The sequence below is a fragment of the Eleutherodactylus coqui genome, chromosome 6 (genome assembly GCF_035609145.1).
Source record: "Eleutherodactylus coqui strain aEleCoq1 chromosome 6, aEleCoq1.hap1, whole genome shotgun sequence".
Classification (NCBI taxonomy): Eukaryota; Metazoa; Chordata; class Amphibia; order Anura; family Eleutherodactylidae; genus Eleutherodactylus; species Eleutherodactylus coqui.
The window spans coordinates 53,399,049-53,417,270 of record NC_089842.1 but is presented as its reverse complement, the minus strand read 5'-3'; the positions used below and the strand labels follow the sequence as shown (position 1 = coordinate 53,417,270).

Below are 18,222 nucleotides of genomic sequence, written 5' to 3'. Positions count from 1 at the left end.
TAAGCCAGCACTGCCAGGCACAAAATCTGCAAACCGCCTGCAACAGGGAAAACAATTCAGCTTGTTTTTAATAATCAATGCTGAGCGCTGATGCTTGGAAGATCACTTCTACTGCAAGAGCTAAGATTTCCATGACAGGCTCCGGATGGAGAGCCTAGTACAACCCGTGTCTTCCTTCTCACACCCTCCTCCTCCCACCCTCACATGATCCTATTCTGGTTAGCAGACCTTTCTAAAAGACTTCTTGCTAGTGGATAAACAGGTGAAATGGGAAGAGGCCATGCTTTTAAAGGAACAGCGATCCTACAGACACTATTGCAGGCACATCCTAGACAGACTCATCTGCCGGGTCCTACAAAGACTTTTTTACAAATCATTTGCAATATTCCTTTTATGTGACACACACAAAAAAAAAACTAAATGAGAGCAACTGCATCCAAATAATTCAATGAAACCAATTCAGATGCAAAGCAGATTAAAATAACCAATCTGACTGGAAGGGAAAATAGGATACTAGAAAATTCACTGCTGGCAGATTTAGGAAGAGCTTTGCTACAAGTGCAGTGAGGGGGATTATGAAAAGGAGTGACCTGCAGGCTCCCCAGGCTCCGCACGGCTCGGCCCCTCGCACTACATTTCTAAGACCGCGGCACACTTGTTATTAAAACAGGGCGGATTTTTGCCGCAATTTTTCCGATATAAACTACAACGTGAATAAACCCAAATGCTCTTTCCAGAGATTTACATGACCTGTGCCCTTCAAAAAACATTTATATTTAGAAAACGCGTGCATTTGCATTGATACAAAATATTTTTCTTGGATGACCAGAAATTGTAGCATTTACCACAAACCCCCGAAAACTATTCTGCTGGCAGGGTGATAAGCATTTAAACCGAGCAACCGGCTATTTTCTTGGTACTAACAAGAACTGTAAAACTCTTTATACCGCGAATAAGAACTTTGCATGGTAGGCTTTAGAGCAGTGTTCCCCAAACAGTAGCATGGCTCTTGGGCCCCTTGCACGCGGTTCACCCCCTATTGGCAGCTTAAGAACTACAACGTTTCCCCGGCCTGTCATTAATTTTTGCCCAAAAGAGGCACTAGGTCTTATTTTCGGAGAATGGCTTTTTTTACTTAACTAGAAGCGCTGCTCTCAGCGAATCATAGTTGTCATGTTGGTTCAGTGAGCACTGCATTGATTAGCTGAGGGCAGCGCTCACTGAACCAATCAGAGCAATGGCTTCCTGGAGGCAGGATTTGTGAATCCCGTGACCGGCAAGTAATGTTCTGTTGGCGGCAGAGGAGTGCAGGATGCACATCAGAGCTATGGAACTACGGAGAGCAACAGGAGGGATCCAGACCACGGCTGCTAGGTAATGTAGTCATTTTTTTTTATGTAGTCTAGCTAGGGCTTATATTTCAAGCCTCCCCGAAAATAGCCAAAAATCAGGGTAGGTCTTATTTTAGGGAAAACACTGACTATCTGTCTGCTTTGCAGGCCCATACGCAGTAGGGTTCACTGAACTGTTTTAGATACTGGTCTTGTAGCCCCTCGGTTCATTTTCATGGTGAGCAGCTCCACTGTAGTATATCGGTTGGCCCTTGTGTACCTTGGTAGCCAATGATCACCTCTCACATCAATGGCATGTGGTGCTTCGCAGTTGCCATATTGGTTATTCCTAATGGTGCCATTTGCCCACTCATAATATACCGTGTTTCCCCGAAAATAAGGCACCCCTGAAAATAAGACACATTAAGAAATTTGCAGAAATCGCTAATATAAGGCACACCCTGATAATAAGGCATAAAGTGTGCAGGCAAGTCAAGAGGCCTGTCCCCTGCTGCCATCCCCGTTGTCTCCTACCTCCTCCTGTGCTGTACGAGTGTGCTGTTGTAAGCTCCCCTTGCTGGCTGGAAAACCCCATACTATCGTTCTCTTGCTGCTGCACACGTCTGCTGTGATGAGCTCCCCCTGGTGGCCGGAAGCTGCAATACCATTCCTGCTTACAAGTGGTACAGGAACTTCTGTCTGCAGGTACGTTACTTTTTTTATGGCTCTGTGTGTGAGTCAGGCAACCATGTGTGTGATTCTTAAGGCTGAGTTCTCACAGAGTGTATTTCCAGCCTTAGGGGGTGAGCATTGCAGTCTCCAGACAGTGTGTGGGAGCCAGGTACTTTATAGCTCTTATTTTTTGTGTGTCATTTTGATTCAATAGGGGGCGTCTGCTTTTTTGCTGAACAGTCTAAAGTACAAGAAATAAAAAATGTTGCTACCGTATATTTTTACCCCTAGACATGAGCGCAAAAAGAAAGAGCTATTCCGTTGAGTACAAGAAAGGAATCGTGGAAGATTCTTGGGGCAAAAACCTTCCTGCTATGGCCCGAAGATTTTACAAGAAATGGAGTGTCAAGAAATTCAGCAGGAGATTCCGGGTTCAGATGTTTATGATGTGCCAGAAAATGATGACATGACTGTCATTGAGTAATTTTTGCTTTGTTTTCACAGTTTGTCTAGCTATATTGGTTTGTGGTGACAACTACGGTACTGTGCAGTATATACGGTAATAAATGTTCATTTTTTTTGTTAAACAATAAATGTGAATTCTTCATTGAAAAATAAGACACCCCCTGAAAATAAGACGTAGCGCATATTTGGGAGCAAAAATTAATATAAGACGCGTCTTATTTTCGGGGAAACAGGGTACTATCACCACAGTAGTATGCGAACAGTTCACAAACTGCACTGTTTGAGAAATACTCCCACCCTCGTCTCAAAAGCCAACAGCCATCCTTTTTTGCAACTCTTATAAAAAACGCTTTTACCCAATACAACAAGTCATAGATGAGCAGACGGCCTATCACACACTTTATGTACCCACCAAGCCAGCCCACCACGTCACTTCCTTCATGGGCTACATACTGCCGACGGCAAAAATTGGAAGGGATCATAATGTGACTCAAATCTGTACATTAGGTTTCCTCGGATCTATCCTTTTGAAACTACTTGGGTTTCTTCATCAGGCATGTTAGATCATAATTTCTTTTTGTTAGCCATTGAGGGCATGTTCACACTGGGCGGATTTGCCACAAATTTTCTGTGCAGACCCTCCACACGGAAAATCTGCGGCATTTACAGCAGCAAAGTGGATGAGATCAAAACCCGTGTGGAAATGGACACGGCGGTGAGGAACTTGAATCAGCTGCATGTCAATTTTATCGCCGTTTACACGGCAGAAGCGACCTTTCCTCAATAAGAGAGCGTATTCCACACCAAAGCCACTGTTAAAAACTGCATCAAATTGCGCGCCAAATGGTGCTGCTTCTGATGGACCTTCAGCTGCTGATCTGCTGTACAATATCCACAGCTCCACCGTCCTGTGTGAACATGCCATAATAAAGAGATATATACAAAAAGTGTAAAATCCACGTCAGAATCCACACCAACATGCCGATTTTGATGTAGATTTCACCCCCTTGCTTAAAGGTGAAATCCGCACTGAAAATCCGCTGCATAAATGAATGTGTTGGGGATTTGAAGTGACTTTGTTCACATGTGGTGCGAATCCACATCACAAAATTCTTTTACTTCTCTGACTTAATAAAGGATCTTCAGTTTTATGGGCAACTTAAAGTTAAAAGTGAGGAATGGCCGAACAGTTACTGTATCCTGCAATGCTTATTCAGTTTACAGCTTCCTCAACTAATAGAATACAAAGTATGGCTAATGTCAAATGAGTGTAATACAGGCAGCATGTCCGTGCCACCTTGTCCAAATGTCCTGGCCAGACTGTGGATTTAGTAACCTGAATTAACATTATCATAGGGATCTATGATGCTGTCAGATTGGGTTATTAGAGGAGGATATTTGGCCTTAGTAGGGGTGCAAAAATGCTGCTGTATGTGAGCCCAGCCTTAGGGTGACTACCCAATACAGGTTTTTTTCCGCTGCGAAATTCGCAGCGTTTTTTTTCTGCAGGGATCTATGGGACTTGTAAGGTTAAAATCACGATCGTGCAAAATCGTGATTTCACGGTAAATTGCGATTTTGCGCGATTGTGATTTTAACATTTCAAGTCCCATAGACCCCTGCAGGAAAAAAAACGCTGCGAATTTCGCTGTGAAAAAAAAAAAACCTGTAGTGGGCAGTCACCCTAATACTAGTGTAAAACTAGCCTTAGAACACAAGAAACGTTGTCCGTTGTTCACCTACAAGCAGTATTTCTGCATGTTAAACAGTCCGGACATCTTGTCGAAATACCTTCCCCTTCTGAATAAAGGAGCAAACATTTAGCCATGGTGCACTTATCGACGGCCTATCCCGTCAGTGCAGCGGGGCCGGACGGAGGAAATCTCAGTGCGGCTTCGCTCCCCTTGAAATTAACCAGAAGACGAACAAGCCTTTACAGGATGGTCCTTCACAGTGGGAATGTTCATTTGTGAAACAACCGACTGCAGTCCTACACAATGGTGGTACCAGCGACCTGCACCAAAAAATTTTTTAAAAAAACACGGCCGCCATCCTTCTAGGCAATGTAGGTCTGTCATTGGTCAGACAAAGCAATTGCTAAATTTCATCTAAAATCATCATTTTTATTGAAACAATGCATTTTAAAAACCGGTTTAGAATAATCTGCATGGGCACTTCTACAGCCAGAGAGAACTCCCATCTGTGACTTGAGGCAGGAGGAGCGCAGATAATCTCCGAGGACGCACAACGCTGCTTTATACATTTACCAATCCAGGACAGCACCTTTATCATTTGTAAAAACTAACATAGCTGAATGAAGAGCGAATGTTTGTATACGGGCTGCTCTACAAAAACCTGGAAATTAAAAAACGCTTTAGGGCCAGCAGAGATTAGCTCTGCAGCAATATTACATATTAAAATCCAGAACACTACTGAGAGGTGCATGCTTAATATTCACTATCTGGACGATCTGTTGCGTCTGCAAGCCCTAATGAAGTCACAGAATGGAAGAGCTTGACATTAGAAAAAACAATAGAGATAAAGTGTGAATACATTGCTAAAAGTGTACCTGCCTTCTGTAAGGCGACATTGTCAAGAGGAAGATCATTAGAAGAACTTCCAAATTAAAGGCGTTGATTTAAACTAAGTCTAGCCTCCACGATTATCATACCCATCCTCTGCATTTACAGCTCTGTTTTATTGTCATCTCGTCAAAAAGTTTTTACAAAACCACGACACCGGTTTACAAGAAGAGTTCAGGTTTTGTTGCAGTTTCGCAGCAAGTTAGAAAATCTTTCAAAATGCGTTATTTCCATGATTTTTTTTGTTAAAGCACAGAACTGACATTTACTTAGATTTTGCATTAAATCTTTGCCTACAAAAAGGAGAATGTTGGGCTTCTTCTAGACGGAACGACCAGCTAGAACCATCCTAACGATTATCACTCCTTTGCCTTCACTCAGGAGTTCAGTGAATGGAGGTGAGGTGGGGCTGGGATCGCTTTCTGCAGCTCATCCCCAGTCACAGTAAACAGGCAGCTGCTTACAGATAAATGAATGACTGCCTGTTTACATGGGCCGATCGTAGTCTGATGAACTGAAGGGCAAATGATAGGCAAGTGAATTACCGTGTGGTGTTGAGTTGCTGGCAGCATTTACACCGATTATTTTTCAGCTCTAGGCCGCCTGCAGACGAGCGGGTCGGATCCGGCAGCGAGAAATCTCGCCGCGCGATCCGACCCCAGAGCCTGCAGGGGCGAGCGCGTACTTACCCGCGCCTGGCGGCCCCGGCTCTTTGATGTGCCGGCTGCCGCGCAGCCGGCGGCCAGGTGAGTGCGTGCCCCGCAGAAAATTAGAACATGCCGCGGTTTGTTTGCCGCGCGAGATTTCGCGCGGCCAAACCGCGGCCGTCTGCATAGGAGTGCGTATTGTAATGCACTCCTATGCAGGCTTTCAGCGGCGGAAATCCCGCGGCGGGATTTCCGCTCGTCTGCAGGCGGCCTTAAAGGGGTTCTGTCACTAAAAAAAAAAAAAAATGCTATACCTATCTACTCCTCCCCCATCAGTCTACTTACCAGATCTTCCCCTCCCTTATCTTCTCCTGTCTCCTGCAGTCATGGGGGTCACTTCACCTCCAGCTGCCTGATTCTGCTCCTTCCTGTGAGGTTACCTACATTAGTGTACGTTATGTCACAGCTCAGAGGCCAGCAGGAGGACTGCCTATCTTCTTCAGAGATTGCTCATGCGAGCTGTCTCTGAAATAGATTACAATTCCTTCCTAGGCAGTGAAGCTACACCACAGGGATGTGACCGTCACTGACCCAGCCGGAAGGAATTTGTGATAAGCAGCCCTCATGACAAGCTGGGCCCAGCCTGCAGTGAGCTGACCTGGGGCGCTGGAGAAGCTCAACCAGGAGAAGATGTGATAAGGAGACAGACAGGGAAGGAATAGGCAAGTTTAGATTTTTTATTTTTTTTTAAATGACAAAACCCCTTTAAACGATTCAGCTATAACCTGAATGATCGTAACGCATAAAAGCGCCCTTCTCATAGGACTCCATGCAATACCTGTAGGTTACCTGTATGAATACAATACAGCAATCCCTCAGCATACAATATTTTCAACGTAAAATGCTGTAGGAAGAGCCATTGTATATTGAATCTGGTCTCAAGTTACAACATCAAACCATTCAAATTTGCGGTACGTGCACTTTGCTGCAAAATCCAGCCGTTTAGCATGGGTTTCACTGGTAAAACACCTCTAAATACTGAAGAGCATGCAGATGGGCACTACCGTGTTTCCCCCGAAAATAAGACAGTGTCATATTAATTTTTGTTCAAAAAGGTATAACTTTTTTACATGTATAGCTGCCTGGACACTATTTAAATTGACTTTTTAAATTAACTGTTAGCAGGGCTTAATTTTGGAGTAGGGCTTATATTTCAAGCATCCTCAAAAAGCCTGAAAAATCATTTTGCATCCTCAAAAATTCAGGAAAATCATGCTATGTCTTATTTTCAGGGCAGGTCTTATTTTCAGGGAAACAGGGTAGTAGCGCTTCTCCATAGTACAGGGCAGGATTACATGTCTGTACCAGGATGAGCTGCTCCTCGGGACACCAAATGAGTATAGCTCGATGTCCTTTTCAGGTACACTGTGTGACCCCACAGGACCCTGAAGAAGCTCCTGTCCTCAACCAGTAAGTGATTTACAGTTTCCAGAAGCAATTTCTGACTGTTGGATGTCAGGGTTTACCTCATCTGCATATTATAATCCACTTAATCTTTTTTTTGCATATTACGTTTGAATGACATTTGGAGGCTTCAGAACTAATTACCAGTTGTACATACAGGGATGGTTTTCTACATACAAATATTTTCAACATACAATGGTCACCCCAGAACCAATTTAGGATGTGTTCACACCGCTGATGATCTGTGGATTTTGTTGCATCTCTGCAGCAAATTTTACCCTTTCAATTTGAATTGGTGTGAAATCTGCAGCAAATCAGTTGTGTGTGAATGCAACCTAAAGAGCCATTGATTGAACAGGGGGCAGTGGACAGCAACACTACATACAGGAGACGACTAAATAGGAAGTGGGGGTTGGTGGTAGGTGGGTAGGACTCTCCATTGAAATCCGCTGATGTCAGGGAAATGGCCAGGCACCTATATTTACCCAATTGTTCTCCTTTTGCATGCACCTACCACCAGTTGAGCTGACTTGCAGAACTGCGGTTCAGTACCCCATACTCCCAGACATTTTATAGCTTATCCACAGATATTCTATCTATACATATATAAAGGGGAGAATCCCTCATGAGATTTTTTTGCCGTTTGAGTCATTCATAATCCAAGCTGAAGTAATCCTAATAAGTGCACAGAGCTCTGACAAATCAAATTCCTAGCTGCTCCTTTTGATGTGGCTCCAAACCAGAGCTTGCAATGCAGATTAGTAAACCTCAGGCCTTCCATGAGCTGGAGGAGTTACACCAAAGAAAGAAGAGAAGCCCCTTTAATGGCATATATCACACGAATGCTAAGAAAATACAAATGCCCCTTCAATAGTTCATTAATATTCAATAAAAAAAAAATAATGTTACCGCAGAAGTCCATGACCACAGAAACTGAGGTATCTTTACAGTAATCTCCGAGTGATTGATTGTTCACCGGGGATCTCATCAGGACCTCCGACAGAAGCAGTGATGCGAGATGTAACGGCTAATGTAAGATGAAGAGGAGCAGTAATAGAGGCAGCATAGGAGGGCAGGACCTTGTAGCCAAAATCAGATGAAAAATGCTCATTTGTAATCTTCACATTCCAATAAACCAGCAAAAGGGAGTTGAAATCAATGCATCTAGGGTGACAAGGTCAGCGGGTATGGTCTACAATAGATGGAATTAAACAAAGACCTTAAAAAAAATAAAAAAATCATCTTCCATAATGATATCATTAGGGCCCCCTGCACACTGCTGAGGTACAGAGTTGTGTTTGGATCTGTAATATGGCGCTCACAGATTGCTGTGGCTCCTTACACATTTATACCTATAATTTTATACAGACCGACCCAGAGGCGTTTTTTTATTCATACAGAAACTGCAAAAATATTAATAGTGGCATACTCGCATGGATTCTCCAGCAGCAGCATCGCATCTACTGTATGAAAGACTACCTTGTCCATGGGGCAACGCAGAGAACCAATGGTCCCCAGTCCATAAGGACTGTGTGCTATCATACAAAGCCCCAGGATATTCAAATGAGGTATTTTATTGACCTATGTTACAGTGTATTAGCACAACAGGTTGCATTTACACATTTTGCTGAAGTAATCACTCAATTTAGGTGATACTCAAAGGGTACGGCAGACTTATCACTCAGGTATGCCTAATTATTATTCGATGCATCGGAGAAGAATACAAGGAGAAACACTCAAGTGATGTTCCCAAGCTCTTCTGTTTTATTGTTACAATGCAAGAGGTTATTTAGTGTCACATGCCCCACAAAGTCAGCAATTCAAAGTCTACAGCATGTATGACACTTCTCTCTTAGTAAAACACTATAAAGGTTAACTATGACAAAGCTGCATGCTCACTGTCTGAGACCATTAGTAAAACTTCACCTACAATGCATCTTTTGCACACGTACTTCATGTTATGCACATGACAAATATTTTGCACACACTACCGCGAAAAATATAATTCAATACTCTCAATTCATATTTCAATTATTCATTCCATCACTTACTGACCCTACCAGTTTAGAAGCCTACAACCACAAAATGCTCGGTACTTTAAAAGGGGTTATCCGGAGAAACAAAGAAATCCAATTATGCTGGCAGTTTCTAAGCAGAAACTTGCTAATATGAATGATGCAGTCAGGATCCACCGTTTCGCTGATACAGCATCTAGTTAGGTTGCACTGGAAGCTTTGTAGTGTGTTCTCCTGTGATGTCAACCCGACACAACAGCAGGTAATTAAAGGGTTGCGTTTTACCAGTTTGTTGGTGGAAATTGTGGTCATGTGATCCAGTGCTTTGCTGAATGGGATGGAAGGACTGGAGAGGCATGTTCATGGGTGCAGATGGCAGCAGCGCACAAAAATGAAGAGGATGATGGGACTAAGTCTTTCAGTGAGTGCCAAACGACTAAGTTCTGCCTTGATCTCAGAAGTTCAGCCGTGGCACAACGGGCAAATGTAAGTGCACTAAGTTTCAGCATGTATGGGAATGTTGAGACACGTGATCCCAGTGCTATTGGGGCTTTTTTGTCTTCCTAGATTACCCCTTTAAAACGGTTACTGGCCTTTCAACAAACATTTGCTTCTGTAACTAGCAAAAGTGCAAATCCTTTTACCCAAAATGCCACTTTCATGCTGAAAACCCCTCTAAAGTACTAGGAGGCCTTCCTTCCAACTTTCTATCCATTGTCTATGGTCATGTGAAATCCGTCTCTAATAACAGACAGATTACAGGAAGTGGAGGATGCTTGCTTCATGTAGAAGTCTATGGAGAGGAGGAGGGAGCTGCTGCAGAGTGAGAGTTGGACCTCTTTCACACGGGCGATCGCGATATCGCCGCAACAAAATCACGGAGATATCGCAGTTTTGTTCGTTTTGTAGCGTCAGCAATGCTTTTTCTTGAGAAAGTCAATAGGAGCTTATAATGTAAAAATCGCATCGCATGAAAATTGCAAGTTCATGCGATGCAATAACCAAGGGATCTCCATAGGGAAAAATGGAAAATCCAGCCTGCGTATTCATATTACTGGGTGAAGGAAAAAACTTCTAAAATGTACTTTTTCTTTCAACTCTTAAAACCAGTATACTTCTATTTTGATACACGTGCGCCCAGAACGGCGTTGCCCTTAAATACACTAAGATTATACTGTCCCCATGTAGTACAAGATGCAACAAAGCCCCTTTCTTACTGCTTCCTTTGACTAGTAATGTGCAGCAAAACTATCAGACCATGGCTAGTGAGCGATGCAGAGCCCGTTGTGTTCCCTTTATGCCACAGTTCTCAATCTTCTCCGGCAGAACACAGCGACTGCAGACATAATAACCATTATGATGTTCTGCTTATTAAGCACGGACAAAAGGGAACAAATGTGATTTTAATATAAGTGATACATTCTCAGATCCGAAATAGGACGCTGCATAAGGCTGCATTGTCTGTTCTGAAATACAGAAAAAAAGTGCATGAAACGAGCCTTAAAAGCAGCATTGTATCACTATATGGAGCTTGTCTGTAACCGTCCTTTAGAGTCTGTAACCTGGGGAACTATTAGAGAAGGAGTAAACAGATTTTCTACAGTGCAGCTGGGGTGCAGTGCTTTACAACTGCCTGTAGATGGCACCGTATACTTTCAGATAATCAAATCAACCTTAACCTGTACGGTGTGGGCGGAGGCGCTACTAAAGGAATAAATTGCTGTATGTGTATATACATTATATATATCCATCCTATAATAAAACTGGTCGAAAGTTACATTTTTTTACTCTGACATCTAAACAAACAGCAAAGCTCACGGTTTTTAATTGGAGGTTAGATAATATGTATTTGTTGACGTTTTCCAGCCCCAATAATCCCAGAAATGTGATTCTATTTCATATACACTGTAACAAGTAGTAAATGTCACTTAAAATAAGAATGAATTGATGCAAGTCTCTAGATACCTATTAATAGACCGGCCACTCTGGATATAACCATTGCTGTTACCATAGCAACATGGTGTCATAACAGCTTGACTGGTGTGAAAATGTATCCATTATCCCGTATTGGTGTATTCGCAGAATTCTATTTTCTGCCATTTGCCGGAGAGGGCTTACTTAAATATTAACGCAATTTCTTTTTTTTTTAATGTAAAGTCAGACTCACATTTTGGTTTGTTCATTTACAGACGGATGTATATTTTTGCTTTTTTTATGCTACAGTTCTTCTTTATTCAGACCTGCATTTGCATTTTTTGCTCTGTCATGTGACTAGAAAAACGAAAACCAAGGGCAGCGCAGGATCCGTCATGACAGACTCCATCGCACCTGCAAGACCCCACCGACTACAATGCGGTTCAGAGGGTTTCCGTCATACTGGGGGGAAAAAAAAGTTGCATGCTGGGCTAGCTGCGTTATTTTTATTTGGGGGGGGGGGGGGGCACTTTGATGGAACCTGCGATAGAAGGTTCTTAATAAAGCCCCCAATACAGATATAAATGCAATCTCTAGCCAATTTACTGAAGAAACATACAATGGATATCGGGGTAATGAGTTTCAGAGGATACACAAAGGCTGTCTGGTAGTGGATCCTCAAACACATTGCACCGATTGGATTATATGTGTTTTCAATAAATCGGATACGTCCTCCACTTCTAGACCTTCCTGTAATGGTTATTGGAACGCTAATCAAAGTGTCCGTGGAGTATTACGGGAATTGCTCCCGTTACGAGCTCCCCTTTGAAGTGCGTTTTTAGTACTGCTTTCTCCAAGCCACCCAACACCTGGAGCGCTGGGAATGGTTTCTGTTTATTTGCTTCTGACTGAAGTACTGGTGTGTTCTTGGACCTTGCCTTGTTTGGATGTCCCATGGGAGAAGGTATTCTCCTGCTGGCTACTGTTCTCTAAGGCTAATCTGGACTGTAGGTGTAGGGGCCAGTCTTCTAATGGACCCCCTGCACCAGGTAAATCCACTTTTGATTGAACTTCTGGAAATAGTAATTTATGTCCTAGCTTGGAGGGTGGTCCTATTCTTAACTGGAGCAAAATTAGAATGGCATGCATCACTATCCATTCCATCAAAACAATGGAATTTTGGGACAAAATTCTGCCCCAGGACTAGAGAGGGCGGGTGGTAGATAGGATAGACCGCAGAGAACAACAATCTGCTGGTTTCAGGTCCCATTTCCAAACATCCAAGATGGCTGATTCAATATTCCAACTACCTAATCTCCACAACGCATTTGTCGTCTTAAGGCCCATTTACACGCAATGATTATCGCTCAAAATTTGTTCAAACGATGTCTTTTGAGCGATAATCATTGCATGTAAACGCTACCATCGTTAGCTTTTCGGCCGAACGATTTTTAGTTCAGCATAAAAACCATTATTCGGCTGGCCAGCTGATAGCAGGGACAACATGCTATGATACTCCATGGGAGCGCTGATAACATTGTTTTCCGCTGCTCATCCGCGGGAGAACAATGAAGCTGTATGCAGATAACAGATCACCTGCTGTTATCTGCACACAGCAATGGGAGCCTCATTTAGATGCAAATGAAGCTAATAAGCTACTAACGGGCATTAGTGCCCATTAGTAGTTTATGCAAAATGATCGCTTAAAATTCGTTCAAAAGATAGCTTGAATGACAATTTGACGAACCTTTTTGCATGTAAAGGGGGCTTTAGACTACCAATGCACTATGCCTGCTCTCAGATTGGCCAGTGCTGCTCAAACAGCACTGGCCAATCAGAGAGCAGTGTATAGTGTGAATTAGATATTTTGCATGGCCAAAGTGCAGAGAAAAAGCGTATGTAATACATTCCCAACCCCTCCAGAACCCAGGCAGAATGTCTTCTGATCGGGGAGTTGCTTCAACGTGGATCCATTTTAAGCTAATGGAGTCAGTCGGACAGTTTGCATCAGGTCAAGTTATTTTCCAAAGGTGATGCATCTGTGCTTACCATCTATGGGGGCCTGAAATATGAAAATACAGTAGCCATGGAGGGAATAGACTACAAAGCCTTCTGACTCGCTGTCGAGAACTGATCTGATGACGAGACAATGCACCAGTACACCGATGGCAGAGTTTTGTTCTTTTGTGTTTGAATTCAGCACAGACACCTTGGAGGAGCTTGGCAATTATGTTAGAAAATCATGTTATTATATTGGCCTGCACTGAATCTAGATGTACAATCTGTGCTGCACCGGAGGGAAAAGAACGGGCAAGAAGCTACATCTCATAAGGATACAAGGACAATTTCTAAACATTGCTATAGAGCAGGTCACCGAGGGCAGATACTAGTTTACATGTCTCGGGAGTTCAAAGTAATACTTGTCTCAACTAAGCTATTGTATTACAAGAAAGAGGGCAGATGGGTTTTTTTTTTCCTTTTTTTAGATTTTCTGATACATAGACGGACTCGCAGAGAATTTTAATGACACCCACTGAATACACCGTCTGCATTGCCGGTCACGTCGGCAGATTTTGCGAATTCCAATAAATGTGTTCTAATGCAGATTGCTATAGGAATCATTTTGGCAAGGTGCTAAACTATTTTGCTGCAAAGGTGTGGAAGAAATATGGGACATTTAGGAGCATGCTATAGATATGGGATAAAATCTGCACAAATTATTTTTACCATGTGTGAAAGGGGTTAGTGAGGCACCATTCACCGGAATACTGTAGTTTGCCAAGGTTCTTAAATAAAGCATGTAAGCACATAGTTAAACAGCTCTTAAAGGGTGGTGATGCAGACTGTGCAAACTGCTGAACATAAAATCTGCTTAGTAATAATAGACATGGAGATATGTGGGTGTATTGTCGCATTACTAGGTAGGTTAGCAATCACTGGGTAGGTTGTCTGTTCAACATATTGTCTTAGGTCCAAAACGTTATACTGAATATAGCGTAACTTAGAATTTTAAGGGTTAACGGCTGTGATCAGCATGAACGCTAATCACAGCTCTTGTGGAGGGGTGGCAGCTGTCAAAGACAGCCAGCACCCACTGTGTATGGGGCAGGATCAACTTCCAATCCCACTCTATAAAAACCTTGCATGGCAAGGATGTAACTATACACCCTGGAGTGTGAAGGGGTTAGAGGGGTTGTCCGCTTTTGCTGCTAAAGGCTGCCTGTACACGGGCGTTGCGGTATCCCGCGGCGCAGATCCGCCGCCCGGGAGCAGGAGCCGGCAGATGGATCTCCGATGTCAGTTTATCTGACAGATAGGCTGACCGCGGAGGTTCAAGGCAATTCGCAGCATGCTGCGAATTGCCGCCCGCGAGCAGAGAATCACTATGATTCCCCGCTCGTGGACGGGGGGGGGGGGGGGGGAGCTTTCACTGCATTCCCCGTGGCCGGATTATCGCCGCAGGGATGCAATAAAAATATGCCCGTGGACAGGCAGCTGAAAGCAGACTGGCTCTGTACTTTCTGTAGTGGCCCACGTTGGTACTGCAGTGCCTTACACTTCAATAAGACTAAGCCTACAGTACCGACAGAGGCCACTGAGCAATGTACAGAGCCGTTTGCTTTCCCCAGCAAAACAGCTAAAAGTGGGAAAACCCCTTAAACAACTTATCAAAAAGCAACTGCAGCGTTTACGAGTTTGACAGAGGAAGGGTGCTCCCTCAGTCAACCTATTGGTGCCCCATGACAAGATTTCAGGGTCACAATTTTCATGACAGCTAAGGGCCTAACCAAGCTTTATGCTGGTTTCACACAGGCCAGATCGCCCCGGAAATTTCACATGCGTTTTTAAACCTGAGACTAAGCAGCAAAGTGGACGAGCTTTGCAAAACTCTTGTTCACACGCTGACAAGCCACGCGAAAACAGACATGCGCCACGGAATTAAAATCTGCGATGTGTCAATTTTGGCACCGTTTCCGCTGTGGGCCTTCTCCCTATGAGATAATTCCGCAGCGGAATGCAGGCTGAGAAGCAGCTTCAAACCCGTGCCAATTTAAGCAGGCAATTTAAGCCATCAGGATTGCAACTTCTAGTTCCTTAGGGAAATGACACAAAGTATGCAAAAAGGGGGGGGGGGGCAAATTAGGCTGATCCTTATTAGGAAAATAAAGTTTTCCACACAAAGTGCATTTTTGTTAATACTTGTTTTGTTCCATGGTGTTTTTTGCACAATAGGGCATGCTGTAGGTATGGCTTTTTATGTAATTTTCCATCCACAATCAATTACTGTTAGTCACGGTAAAAAGCGCCCGTGTGAGAGGCCTGAATGTTTTTTACATTCCCCCCCCTAAAAATGTAATAGCCGTTCTGAAATACATTCTACATACCCCACAGTAGTGCCGTTAAAATGTACAACTTGTCCCAATGTGACAATGAAAATCGCTTGGTCCTTAAAGGCCCATTTACACTGGACGAGTGTCGGGCCAACGATGCTCGACGCTCGTCCCTGTGTCTGTGCTCCTGTACGGGAGCTAGCACAGCAGGCTCGCACACAGAGCGTCCAGCAGGGGGGGCGGGGCACTGCAGATTTCTCTCCTCTCGCTCCCCAGCCCCTCTCCATTGATACACACAGCGGCTGTTCACTATGGAACTGCGGCTGTTTAAACAGTACGATGTCATGATCTTCATTGCTCATCTTTTATGCTGCATACGGGCGTTTTTGCATTGCGTTCCCTGCGGCGAGCCTGTCAGATAGGCTGACTGCGGAGAGCCATCAGCTGGCTCCTGCTCCCGGGCGGCGCCCATGGACAGGCAATTTAAGGCATAAAATAGACTGGTCACTAAAGAGTTAATAAAAACTGTAGCACATGTTTATGGTGTATTATATGCAAATAAGGAAAATGTAACAATACCTCTGCAGCGCCACTTTTTGGATGGCAGCATTCCTGCAAATCAATGTGCCTTTTTAACAAGTCTTAATGATTGGTAACAGGTATAATAAAAATATATATATAATTTTTTTAATTTTTTTTTTTTTTTTTTTTTTTTTTAAGCCTGAACAAGGAAAGAAAATTCCCATGTGGCAGATCTGTTTCAAGCTGCCCCATATGATGTACTTGAATAGGGTGAGAGTCCTATACACTTCACAATCCGGGCCGTTCAGATGAATGCCATGGATTTTCATTCTGAGAAATGTTGATTGAAAATCTGCAGTATGTGTGAACACAGACGTTTCACAAATCATACAAGGGGCAACGTAAGGGCACATTACCACAATGCCAGCATAGGGATATGTCTAATAGCTTTTTTTGGAAAACAGTGTTTCTATAAGAGTTCCTCCATTGCATTTTGAACACCTTTTAAAATCAATAGATGCATTCAAGTCAATACGGAAATATTAACAAAAACGCATGTTACACATAATGCATTTTCCTTTGTACAGTTTGGTGGCTTTTTGGAGGGGGGGGGGGGGGGGGGGGCACTGACTTTTTTTCCAGTGCAGCATGCTCTGGATATTGTGTTTTTTTTCTAGGTGTTTTCCCAGTAGGCTACTCTAGAGAACATGAACACCATGGTTAAAAAACCTGCATGTTACAAAATTAAAACAAAAAAAAAAAAGCTACAATCAAAAACTTTTTTTTTAAATGTTTTACACAAGTAAAGAAAAACTGCTGAAAAGAGTTGTGATTGAAGGAATCTAAAACAGACCTTTATTTGAAAAATGTTAATATAAAATGTGACCATCCGGAACATAAATAAATGGGGTGCTTCTATTGTGACATTTCTATCCATTATGACAGCAGTTTACCCAGATAAAGCCGGCGTCTAGGAAACATGAATGAAACTGGAAATTAGTTGAGCAGAAAAAAAAACAAAAATACTTTAATACAATATTTTTATTGTGAAATTAGTAAAATTAGAAAGCTGCTGCATGCAATCAGCTGGCGACAAACGAGATGATCTAGATCAATGGGATGAAAGCAGACATGCAACAGAATGTAATGAGGTCAGACGCAGTTTACAGCACCCTAGGTACATGCTCCACTTTTGTGTCAAAAAAGCCAAAGAAAGGAGGGTGTCACTTATCTATTCGGCTCTTATGGTTCAGCAGAGGATTTAAATATGTGGGACACTGCAAAAAGTAATTTGTTTTTGCAGGCGTTTGCTCGTGCACTAAAAGGGAATATGTAAATCAGAAAATGACCCATTATATCAATCAAGTTTTATGTGAAACACAATAGAATTTGGTCATTTTTTTTGTTTCAATGTTCATCGGTTTACAAAGTTTCCCAAGATCTTGCAGTTTTTGCAGTGACCACCAAGCCTAATAGACTGACACTTCCTTTTCTGAAGAGATCTCATTAATCACAGACAGTATATAAAGGTGTCATCTTTCATTGTATTCCTCACACAGAGAACACAGGATCCACCATTCACAATAGGTGCTGCCATGGCTTACAGCCTCCCCTTAAGGACGCAAAGATAATCGTTCAAAAGAGAAGTTTTGAGCGATTGTTTTGCATAAACTGCTAATGGACACTAATGTCCATTAGCAGCTTATCACCTTCATTTGCATGTAAATGGCCTCTGGGACTGTATGCAGAGAACAGGTGGTCTGTTCTCTGCATTGAGGTTCTTTGTTCTGCCCTGGGGCTGCAAGCGGAATACAATGTAATCAGAAGTTTCATGGAGAACACAGCACCATGGACAGCAAATACAGCATGTGGTCTGTGTTTTTCCTCTCCAGCTGAACAATGGATTCTATACTTACCTAAAAATCATCGTTCAGCCGAAGAGTGAAAGATGGGAGCATGGTCACACAATGATTATCGCTCAAACGATGGCTTTTGAGCGATAACCGTTGCGTGTAAATGGGCCTTTAATGCACATAGATCTGTGCATGGGATACAAAGCATGCCCATACCACTCCCCTATAGAAATCAGTAGGTCAGGTCCCGCCCATTGTGTCTATGGCCTACAAGGCTGCTGTAAAACATCTCTAAATGCTGTTAACTGCAGGTCTAGCTCTAGAGAATAGAGTTAAAAAAAAGATCTACAATCCAAATAAAACAGACTAGAAAAAAAATTAATATAGGTGATACAATCTCTTATACCAAATCTTCAAGCTACTCAA

At 42.9% G+C, this 18,222-nt stretch overlaps 1 protein-coding gene across 2 annotated transcripts in view; it reads right to left on the bottom strand.

Moving 5' to 3' along the window:
- PRKCZ (protein kinase C zeta) overlaps window positions 1-18,222 on the bottom strand; it is a 196,715-nt gene that overhangs the window by 56,038 nt on the left and 122,455 nt on the right. The window lies entirely within an intron of this gene.